This window comes from Nicotiana attenuata, unplaced genomic scaffold (genome assembly GCF_001879085.1).
Source record: "Nicotiana attenuata strain UT unplaced genomic scaffold, NIATTr2, whole genome shotgun sequence".
NCBI classification, from domain to species: Eukaryota; Viridiplantae; Streptophyta; class Magnoliopsida; order Solanales; family Solanaceae; genus Nicotiana; species Nicotiana attenuata.
In genome coordinates this window covers 162,747-175,350 of record NW_017671969.1, presented here as the reverse complement: position 1 = coordinate 175,350, position 12,604 = coordinate 162,747, and positions in this window count along the sequence as shown.

The window sequence follows — 12,604 nt, the reverse complement described above, 5'->3', positions numbered from 1 at the left end:
GTCTCTATCTTATTTTAGCTTTAGCAGTTAGCTTTTCCTTTCGTACTTTTACTTTAGACATTCTGGAGATTAGAGCATTTACAGTACTTCTTCTAGCTTGTGTTCCCGTGAGTTTCTGGGTTTCGGGATAATGTAGACTTCCACATTTTTGAGTTGTATATGCCAAGAGGCACTTGTATACAGTTTTCCTTCTACTTCGTTCAGTTTAATTAATTGTTTCCGCAAGTTATGTTATTTTCATATTGTTAGGCTTACCTAGTCGTAGGGACTAGGTGCCATCACGACATGTTCACGGAGGGCGAATTGGGGTCGTGACAAGTTGTCAGAGCACTAGGTTCATAGGAGTCACGGAACACAGGCCGGTTTATTAAAGTCTCGTTGATTGGTACGGAGACGTCTGTACCTATCTACGAAAGGCTATGTAACTGTTAGGAAAAAAAATCTTCACTTCATTTGATTTCCTCGTCGTGCGATATCTTGACATCACAATTCTAAACTTCTACCTTCTATTCTCTCACAGATGGTGAGGACACGCGCTGCTCGGGATGATCAGGCACCCGCGCCCCGTAATGCAGCTGTCAGAGGCCGGGGACGGGGTAGAGGTCGAGGACGCGCACGTGGTGCAGCCAGAGCACCTGCGCGAGCTGCCGCCGAGGCACCACCAGCAGATCCAGCCGGAGCCCAGGCACCTGGCACACCTACTACTGCTACTACTATTCCAGCTCTTCAGGAGACTTTGGCTCAGTTCATGAGTATGTACACCACCTTGGCTCAGGCAGGGTTGCTTCCCCTTGCTGCAGCCACATCCCAGGCCGGGGGAGGAGCACAAACTCCCGTCGTCCGCACTCCTGAGTAGCGAGTGCATGTTGAGCAGGCTCCCGAGATTATTCCCGCACCGCCTGTAGCGCCATTTTAGCCCGAGGACGGGTCAGCTGCTTCAGAGGACGAGCAGCGGAGACTTGAGAGGTTCAAGAAGTACGATCCCCCAGTATTCAGTGGATTAGCATCAGACGATGCCTTGGGATTTCTAGAGGAGTGTCACCGTATTCTTCGCACTATGGGCATAGTAGAGTCCAGCGAGGTTTCCTTCACTGCCTTCCAGCTTCGGGAAGCCGCCTATGATTGGTGGCGCACTTATGAGATAGACAGTCCAGCCGAGGCTGCCTCACTGACCTGGACCCAGTTCTCAGATATGTTCATGAGAGAGTTTGCTCCCCAGAGTCTCAGGGACGCATGGCGTGCAGAGTTTGAGCATTTGCGCCAGGGTGCTATGACCGTTTCGGAGTATGCTATCTGCTATACCAGGTTGGCCAGGCATGCACCGGCCTTGGTTGTTACAGTTCGTGAGAGAGTTCGCAGGTTCATTGAGGGTCTTATCCCACCCATCAGATCTAGCATGGCTCGAGAGTTGGAGATGGACATTCCTTATCAGCAGGTAGTGAGCATTGCTAGGAGGATTGAGGGTATGCTCGCCAAGGAGCGAGGGGAGAGGGAGGCCAAGAGGTCTCGAGAGTCGGGTCACTACTCTGGTGCCCGTACCCCAACAGCAGGTCGTTATGGCAGAGGTTATGCGGGTCGCCCCGTTCATTCAGCTATTCCAGCAGCCAGCAGTGCTCCATCTCCGCCTACACCTCAGGAGCTTTACTATGCACCTCCAGTTTCTAGCGCGCCTTCTGCGCGGGGTGCTTCCAGAGGCCAGTCCAGCAGACCTGGCCCTAGCCAGTCACAGCCACCGCATCCTCCCAGAGCTTGTTTCGAATGTGGTGATACACGCCACATGGTTAGGGACTGCCCCAGACTTGGTAGGGGTGCATCTTCACAGACTGCTCAGCCACAGCGTGCTCCTCAGAGTTCTCAGGCCATGGTTACAGCTCCAGCTGCCACCCCATCTGCCCAGCCGGCTAGGGGCGGAGGTCGGGGAGGTAGAGGCCGCCCGCGAAAGAGGGGCCAGGCCAGATATTATGCTATTCCTACTCGTACCGAGGCTGTTGCCTCCGACTCTATCATTACAAGTATTATACTGGTTTGTCACAGAGAGGCATCGGTTCTATTCGATCCGGGCTCAACTTATTCTTATGTGTCTTCTTACTTTGCTCCGCATTTGGGTGTGCCTCGGGATTCTTTGAGTGCCCTTGTTTATGTTTTTACTCCTGTGGGGGATTCTCTTGTTGTGGACCGCGTTTATCGGTCATATCTGGTTAGTATTCGTGGTTTTGATACCAGAGCGGATTTATTGATACTCGGTATGGTTGATTTTGATATTATCTTGGGCATGGACTGCTTGTCGCCCCATTTTTCTATTCTTGATTGTCACGCCATGACCGTGACGCTGGCTATGCCAGGTATTCCGCGTGTTGAGTGGAGTGGTACTTTAGATCACACTCCCAGTAGAGTTATCTCTTTCCTTAAAGCTCAGCGTATGGTTGAGAAGGGGTGTGCCGCGTATTTAGCTTATGTGAGAGATGTCAGTGCTGATACCCCTTCTGTTGATTCAGTCCCAGTGGTACGGGATTATCCCGATGTGTTTCCAGCTGACCTTTCAGGCATGCTGCCCGATAGAGACATTGATTTTGGCATTGATCTGTTGCCGGGCACTCAGCCCATTTCCATTCCTCCGTATCGTATGTCTCCTCCTGAGTTGAAGGAGTTGAAGGATCAGTTGCAGGAATTGCTTGATAAGGGTTTCATTCGCCCCGGTGTTTCACCGTGGGGTGCTCCTGTCTTATCTGTGAAGAAAAAGGATGGTTCCATGCGTATGTGTATTGATTATCGCCAGTTGAACAAGGTTACAGTGAAGAACCGTTATCCTTTGCCTCGCATTGATGATCTGTTTGACCAGCTTCAGGGCGCACAGGTGTTTTCTAAGAATGACTTGCGGTCAGGTTACCATCAGTTGAAGATTCGGGAGCCAGATATCCCGAAGACTGCCTTCAGGACTCGGTATGGTCATTACGAGTTCCTTGTTATGTCATTTGGGCTGACCAATGCCCCAGCAGCTTTCATGCATTTGATGCACAGTGTGTTCAGGCCATATCTCGACTCGTTTGTTATTGTTTTTATTGATGATATTCTGGTGTATTCCCGGAGTCGGGAAGATCATGAGCAGCACCTGAGGACCGTGCTTCAGACCCTGAGAGAGAAGAAGTTATATGCAAAGTTCTCAAAATGTGAGTTTTGGTTGAGTTCTGTGGCATTCTTAGGCCACGTGGTTTCGAGTGAGGGCATTCGGGTGGATCCGAGGAAGGTAGAGGCCGTGCAGAGTTGGCCCAGGCCGTCCTCAGCTACAGAGATTCGTAGTTTCCTTGGTTTGGCGGGCTACTACCGTCGTTTCGTGGAGGGATTTTCATCGATTGCGGCCCCTATGACTAGATTGACCCAGAAGGGTGCCCCATTTCAGTGGACAGAGGAGTGTGAGGCGAGCTTTCAGAAGCTCAAGACAGCTTTGACTACAGCCCCAATTTTGATATTGCCTACGGTTCGGGGTCTTATACTGTCTATTGTGATGCCTCGAGAGTTGGCCTCGGAGCGGTGTTGATGCAGGACGGTAGGGTGATTGCCTACGCGTCCAGACAGTTGAAGATACATGAGAAGAATTACCCTGTCCACGACCTTGAGTTAGCTGCTATTGTTCATGCCTTGAAGATCTGGCGCCATTATTTGTACGGTGTGCCTTGTGAGATCTATACTGACCACCGGAGTTTGCAGCACTTGTTCAAGCAAAAGGATCTAAATTTGCGCCAGAGGAGATGGTTAGAGTTGCTGAAGGACTATGATATTACTATTCTGTATCACCCGGGCAAGGCCAACGTGGTGGCGGATGCCTTGAGTCGCCGGGCGGAGAGTTTGGGGAGTTTGGCATATTTACCAGCTTCAAAGAGGCCTATGGCGATGGATGTTCAGGCCTTAGCCAGCCAGTTTGTGAGATTGGATCTTTCGTAGCCCAGTCGGGTTCTAGCTTGTGTGATTTCTTGGTCTTCTTTATTTGATCTTATCAGGGAGCGGCAGTATGATGACCCTCATTTGCTTGTCCTTAAGGACAAGGTTCAGCGTGGTGATGCCAGAGATGTGACCATCGGAGATGAGAGGGGTATTGAGGATGCAGGGCCGAATTTGTGTGCCCAATTTCTTAGGCTTAAATCATTGATTAATTCGAGTTTCCGACGTTGTTTTAGGTGGTTTAAGGGTTGGTACATGTTTGAATGATGTTATGGGATATGTCCGTAGGTTTGATTAAGGTCCCGGGGACCTCGAGTGTGTTTCGGATGCCCAACGGAGCATTTTGAAGTTATGAGAAATTGCAGAAATTCTCTTCAGCTGTTGCAGACCATTTTCTTTTTCGCGATCGCGTCCCAGCTCACGCGATCGCATAGAGCAATCTGGAGGAGGGCCCAATTCCTTAAACGCGATCGCATGGATTGATCTGCGATCGCTTAGCTCTGCCCTTTCCTCTTTCGCGTTCGAAGCTTCTCCTTCGCGTTCACGTAGTGTAGACTGAGTCGGTGGCCCAGAGGCCCATTCCTTCTTCGCGTTCGCGTGTCCTCAGACGCGATCGCGTAAGGCCAGATCCTCCTCTTCCGTGATCGCAAGCCTTTTCACGCGTTCGGGTAGGCCATTTTCCTGGAGCCTTTATTTTACTCTACGCGATCGCGGCCCCACTTTCGCGATCGCGATTCATTAAACACCTAGGCAGTTATAATATTTCAAAACCGAGGGTTAGCCATTTTCATCAAAATACATGCTTGGGAACTCGGATTTGGGGGAAATTTTGAAGGTTTCTCGAGGGCAACTACTGGGTAACGATTCTCTACTCTCTTATGCTTAAAACCCACTAATCTAATCACGAATTCATCTTTAATTTCAGATTTTTGAATGAAAAATGGGGAAAACTTCATAGACCAAACTATTGAGTTTTGAGTGGGTGTTTGACCTCCAATTTGGGAGATTTTTATATGGTTAGACTCGTGAGAGTACGAGGGTTCTGAAAATGTAAAATTTATCCAATTCCAAGACGTTGCTCTGAGGGGCATTTTGGTCATTTCACCTAAATTCGCGTCTTAGCTTTAAATTAAATAGTAGAATCAGTTGTTTTAGATGTTATTCACGATATGTAATTGAATTGAATAGATTTGGGCCATTTGGAGTCGGATACTCGTGGCAAAAGTGTGGTTTCGAGTGGATTTTGGAGCCGGTTTGAGGTAAGTGGCTTGTCTAACCTTGTGTGGGGGACCTTTTCCCCTTAGGATATGACATTTGGTAATTGAATGCCTTGTACGTGAGGTGACGAGCGCGTACTTGAGCTAATTGTTGAAAAATCCGGTTTTACTTTAAATACTTAGACTGAGTTTTCTTTCTTATCTGCTTTATTTTATTTGCAATTATAGACTGTGTTAGCCAGAAAAGCATGCTTAGTTGTTCTAAATTGTCTATTTGTTCAAGGTGCCTTATTTGCACTACGTGAAGCATGTTAGGCTAGAACTACCCGTTGCCCTGTATTTTTGAGCTTTATTTTTTGAATATTCTTCGTGTTGTGACTGCGTATTTACATTGGGACTACAGATGTGGGATTCCGGTAGCTCCCCCCCTTGTTTGTTTACTTTGGGACTATGGGTTAGATTCCCGGTAGATCCCCCCTGCACATTTACTTTGGGACTGCAGGTTAGATTCCCGATAGATCCCCCTGCACATTGATAGTTGGACTACGGGACGGTATCCCGAAAGATCCTTCGAATATACTCATATGATGGACTACGAGACGGTATCCCGGGAGTTCCTTGGACAGTTGATGAAATGGACTACAGGACGGTATCCTGGGAGATCCTCGATGTTGGTATTGGTATTGAGCTGTTTTTACTCTGAGTTGTCTTATTCTCTGAGTGTTAATTGTTGCCTTGTATAACCTGTCTTACTTCATAGCTGTACTCATTACTTCCATTTATTTCATGCTGTTGCAAGATTTATTATTGTATGTTATCTCAGTAGGGCCCTGACCTTCCTCGTCACTACCCAACCGAGGTTAGGCTTGGCACTTACTGAGTACCGCTGTGGTGTACTCATGCCCTTTCTGCGCATGTTTTTCATGTGCAGATCCAGGTACTTCATCCCAGGCGTATCACTCTCTAAGCGGAGAGATCTAGCGGAGACTTCGAGGTACATCTGCCGCGTCCGCAGACCAGGAGTCTCTATCTTATTCTAGCTTTAGCAGTTAGCTTTTCCTTTCGTATTTTTGCTTTAGACATTCTGGAGATTAGAGCATTTACAGTACTTCTTCTAGCTTGTGTTCCCGTGAGTTTTCGGATTTTGGGATGATATTGTAGACTTCCGCATTTTTGGGTTGTATATGCCGAGTGGCATTTATATACAGTTATCCTTCTAGTTTGTTTAGTTTAATTATTTGTTTCCGCAATTTATGCTATTTTCGAATTGTTAGGCTTACCTAGTCGTAGGGACTAGGTGCCATCACGACATGTTCACGGAGGGCGAACTGGGGTCGTGACAACTCGCCACACAAATATTCTGAGTACACGACCTTGGCCTCAGCCGAGGTGCTCGTCGCTATATCATTTTACGAATACGACTTCGGCCCAAATGACTGTCGTCGTTCCTCTTCATGCAGATTCTTGTTTGGTCAGATTTCTACCCATACACATAAATCACTTAGAATATGGATAAAATGTATGCAGTTGTACTGTCACGTCCGACTCCTTCATAGAGGCTGCATAACATAAATGTTCCAATCAACACTCGCAGTCTCATGGCTATTTTTATCCTAGGTCTCTTGGCATAACCTGGGAATGATGTGAAAATAAAGTGGGAGGGGGGGGGGGTAGAATTATTATTCGTTATTTTCCTTAACGAGGTAGTCGACTGATTTTCCTGTTAGTCAACTAATCTTTGATGTGAGATAGATGTACTGTAAATACAGAAAATAAATTGCAGAAAGTAAATGACACCAGATGTTTTATATTGGTTCGGATTCAATGTGAATCCTACTTCAGTCCCCTTGGGTTTCAAGGGAGTTCTCTTTTAAGTTCCTTGAAATCTTTGGTACAAGTGTGTTGATGTTGTTGAACATACACCAATAACTTCTTCACAGTGTGGTGAGGACCGGTGATTCTTTTGTCTCTTTCTTCTCTCCACAAATTACACAGTAAATCTAGACTAGACTATGATGCTTGTTTGGAGTAGAACAAAAAGATTGGTAATGGTTCAATCAAAGTATATCCCCTCTGTTGAGCCTGCATTTATATGATTTGAGGGTAAGTCTTCTTTGATATGTTCGGATCTTTAGGGGATGGGCAACCCAAAGGAGTTGATCCTTAGAAAAAATCTTAAATTGATTCCTTCAAAGAATAAAGGAGGAACTTCCTATACATGAACCTTGAAATGTGGCGTGATGACTGTTGTTTCTTTGAATGCCGTGATTGAATGTTAGAAAATCTTCCACACAGATTAACTGATATGATTTTCCTTAACTTCTGCAAATAAATAGGATCGAATATTTATTCCCTTTGATGCTCGTAATCATGAGCGTGATTTATTCCTTAGTCTTTGCTTCTGGATCTTGAGTAGGTTCTCGCTTTCCTCTTCTCTCTTGGCCTTCCATCTTTTGTTCCTTGATTCCTTCTTCCTACTTTCTTGACTTCCTTCTTCGAATTTGATTTCCTGCTATAGAAGTAACTTATTTTTCCATTATTAAAACATAAATCTAACATTATCCCCCCTTTTTATGATGACAAAAAGATAACTTATTTCATTTTATTTTCCTATTTATTTTATCCTCAGTTAGTTCCCCCCTAAACTTGTTGTCCGGTCTTTTATGTTCAATATCCTGACTTATAAGTCAGCTCCACCTTACTTTGTTGTCTCTTCATGTGAGTTAGTTGGTCGACTCCTATCCAAATAGTTGACTTGAACTCAAATTTTTCCTGCAAATTAGTTGGTCCTTTCTATGCCTCTGGCATCACTCAAAAAGATGGCTAAGCAGATTGCATGACTATTAGATAAAAAGTTTAATAATTGTAGATATGTGAATTTTGACCCTTCCCAAGATTTTTTATATTTTAGCACGTAAATATTTAATTTAGACCTAATATAGCTATTTTAATTAATTTTGACTCTTTTACTCTATTTTATTACAAGAAAAAAAAAATTACAAAAAAAATAAATTGTTTCATTAATATTTTGTAGTCATTTTTAATCTTGAGAAATACCAAAAAAAAATAGTTTATTTTAATGGTCTGTCTTATTTTAACAGTTACTTTATTCAAGTAGGACTAATTAATAAATAAGGTCGTATTTTAGTCCCATTCGCGGAGAAAGAATAAAACTTGGGTTCGAGCAACCCATTTTTAGGCATAATTTTGGATCTAGCCCATAATCTCCAAGCCCATAATTTCTAGACTCATACCCCTAACCTAATCCCTACCCCTATATAATAGTATCTAACACCTAAAATAAGGACACACCCTAAGATCTAGATCAGTCGGAAGAGACAAATACACAAAAAGAAAGATTTAGGAGATAGAGGAGAGGATGGAACACACAGAGGACGGAAGAAAAAAGAACGAGAAAATCATTTTTGCTTCTGCATTTTTCAAGGTCCATAGAAAAAGCTGAAAAAATTAACCATTAAAATATCCCTTAAGTTCCATAGTTCTCCTACCAATTAGGCTCTTCTTTTGTCCTTTTTTTTTTCCTCTATAAAAATACAGCTTCTTTTGCTTTGAAAGAGCTACTAAAAATGTGCTCAATTTCAGCCTAAACACCCTTGAAACAGCCCTGAAAATTCTCCACTTTTCGGTCAATTTCGTGCTTCCAATAAGGTTGTGCCGTTGGAGGTTCTCGTTTGTGGTCGCTGCTCTTGGCTCGATTATTGAGTAGCAGAAATTTTAAAGTTTGGATTCAATCAATACAAGGTCTATTTTACTTCTCTGACCAATTTTTTATAATGCTACGTACTTTTCTTTGTTGCTTTGTTTATGGTCATGTGAATATTCTATCTTTAAATGTGATTATGGTTGGTTTTCTTTCCTTATTATTAGCTTAATGCCTTGACTCAGCAGATCGAATTAATTAAACTCATGTGAAGTAGGATATTTATTTTATTAGATGCAAAAGTAATTTTTGAAAGTTGTTTATGTTGAGTGAGAACTGATGAATCCAACTTTTAATCTTTATTAGAAGTAAAGATACAAAAGAGAAGGAAACAGGGCAGATAAGTTTGTTGAGATTCTATTTCAAATTAGGACATATTCACCTGTCTCAGTGCTTGCCTATTTTCTTATTCGCATTGTTCTGTAGTATTGATCTTAGTTTATTTTAATTGAGTACAAACCTTTTTTTTTTTTTTAAAAATAATTAGAGGCGTGCCATGCCAAATAAAACCTCAAAACTTATGACCCTCACTTAATTAATTTTAATCCTTTAGAAATCGAGGTGTGCCATTTAGTTGAATTTTCCATGGCCCTCGCAAACTTGAATGTGCGTAGTTGCTTTAGGCACGCTATTTAAAAATTACTTTCCTAAACTCGGGTGTGCATTTATGTGACTCAAATCCGAATTTCAACAACTTTAGATAAAATGTGTCGTGGACCGCGGGTGCATTTATATGACGTGGTTCAAGACGTGTTTTAGATGACGTTGAATCTTTCCTAAAAATAATTAAATAAAAGCGGTTATAAAGTTAAAATTGAACCATAGGTTAAAACATGTATTAAAATCAGATAATAGGCCAATTATGATAGTTTAAGCGAACGTGCTAGAACCACGGAATTCGGGGGTGCCTAACACCTTCCTTCGGGTTAACAGAATTCCTTATTCAGAATTTCTGGTTCGCAGACTTCAAAAGGAAAGTCGAAATTTCCTCGATTTGGGATTTAAAATAAACCGGTGACTTGGGACACCAGAAAACAAACCATCCCAAGTGGCGACTCTGAATAAAAATGAATAAATAATCTCATTTCGAATAATGTCACTTAAAGTGGAAAAACTCCCCTGTACTACCTTCGGGCGTGTAAAAGGGTGGTGTGACAGCTCTGGCGACTCTGCTGGGGAAACAAAGCCAGAACTTCGATTCAGGGTTTAAGAATTCGAGCTTACAATAACTGTTATAGTTGGCTTGTTTTATCTGATTTTTACATATTGAGCCTAATGTGCTAAATGCCGCTTTTTACCGCTTTGATATTATTTGAATTGTATATAAACTGTTACGAAACCCTTGATCGCTGCCGACTCAACACTACACTAAGGTAGGAAGAGCGGGTTGCAACAGCTTTTACCCGAATAGTGGTTCGGGATCGAATTTCCACAGGGAGCTAGTAATGGAGTTGTATTGTCTGTTTAGTCTAGAATTGCAGTTGTGCTTCTAATGTCACTTCTAACATCTTTGGTTTTGATTTTTATATCTACTATTATAAGACTAATGTTTGAAGCTAAATTATGCTACGGAGATATTGCTAAGTTGTAATTAATATAGAGAAAGGCACTAGGGTTGTGGCATTACCTAGGTGGCTAACTAACGGGTAGACGCTACTAAGGGTAAATTGACATATTTGGGGCTTATGCTATAACCGTTGCTCAATTGTACCCACTCTCACTCCTCTCGTTAGAGAGAGTGATTTTGCCCAATTGACTCTCTCGAGACCAATTGGGTAGGCCAATTAGACCAAGCAACTAGGGTTCAAGTAGGGTAATTACTCTCTCGTGATTTAACCCGTTAATTGGGACTACCATTTCTCAGGGGTCCATCCCAATTCCTTGTTGGGTCAATTTTGGGGTCATAGACTCACTTTCTCAAGAAGAGTTAAACCCACCAAGCTAGAATCAGTGTTTGCAACCACCAATGCTTAATTAAAACCTAAAATTAACCCAAATAGCAAACACCAATATCAATCTATCCTTAGATGGCAACACCCATCAATTACCCACACTAGGGTTGAGCTTAGCTACTCATGCTAGATGCAAAAATTAAAGAAATAGATGAAGAAGCAAACATATTAATTTATTACTAAGGAAGAAATACAATATTGAAGGTCAAAAATGCCAAAAATGGATAAACCCAGTGTTCTCACGAGCTCAGCAGCCTCAGCAAAACTAAAACTTAACCTAAAAATGGAGAAAAGATCTATTTATAGTAGCTAGGAAAACTGGACAAAAATACCCCTATGGGGTCAGCGCGGGCCGCGCAAAAAGGTAGCGCGGCCGCGTTGGCTCTTGAACTCTTGAAATTTAACTCTCTGAAGTTGAGGAACGCGGACCGCGCGAAAGTGTAGCGCGGCCGCAGGAGCTCTGGCGCGGACCGCGTAAGTGTGACCGCGGCCGCGTGGCTTGCTCTGGTCCCAACTGGCATCTCTCCAAATCTCTTCACGCGGGCCGCATGAAAAAGTGGCGCGGCCGCGTGAGCTGATCGCGGGCCGCATAAATCCAACCACGGCCGCGTTGTGAGAGCCCTGAATATGCACTTCTCTAAATCTCCTAGTGCGGTCGCGTGCACTTTTGTGCGGTCCGCACTAGGCTCTTTTTTCCATCATTTTACTTGGTCTTTGATACTTGAGCAGGTTTCATTCCGTTTAGAGCCGATCTTTGACATTTCAGTCACTTTGTTGCTAAAACCTGCAATCAAGCACAACCTGTGAGCATTTTGGGATTATTTTGTATCAAATTATACTCAAAGCGTAGGCAAGTAGGGGCATAAAACACGTTAAAATCCTACTTATCAACTCCCCCAAACTTAAACCTTTGCGTGTACTCAAGCAAACAAAATAAGACTCACCCCTTAAAGGAACATCCAAGTAATTCCAGCTATCCTAAAGTAACCTCAACAAGCATCAATTGGGACTAACAATTGCCCTCAATACGAATGCATTATTAACACGTTTTAAACTTCAAAAACTATGGTTCAAGTGTGACACAAGAGCATCAAGCGTTGACACATTTCATCAAAGAACTTTCTCAAATACGTTGGTCGTTGTGGAACCCAAACTCACATATCCTCAACTCTCCCTAAATGAACCTCACCTTTTAGAGTATTGACACACAAACCGAGGTTGATGGACTTTCACTCATCTCTCTCAAGAAGAAGGCCACAAGTCCGGCTCTAGGTACCATATGCTTGCGCCTTATGTAAGTATCCACTAATGTAGGCTCCCTTCAACTCGAAATCATATAGGGCTTTTGCGGAGTCATTGTGAAGGCTTTTGGATAAGGGTAGGACATGTTTTTATTCAAATGGGTTCAATCTTCCCTTAAGCACTTCCTTTGATTCATTTTGGCACACTTTCTTGACTCATTTGAGTATTTCACTTCTTTTTAAGGGGTTAGAGGGACACATTGTCACTCTATCTTATGCAATTCAAATCATTTCTCATTTTTCTATTTCCACGCCTTTTTCACTTTTGTTTCCTTTGAATCCCCTTTTCATTCTTTTTCACATTGGTCTTTCTTTTTGTCTTTTTCTTTTCTTTCTTTTTCATTGCTTTCCTTTTCCTTTTGCTTTTGTACCATTTACCACTTTGTTTCCTTTCTTGTCTCTCCTCCCCCAAACTTAGACATTTGCCATTACTTCAAGGGTAAGATTTTGGATGCCAAGACGAGGGTTATCTTTTAG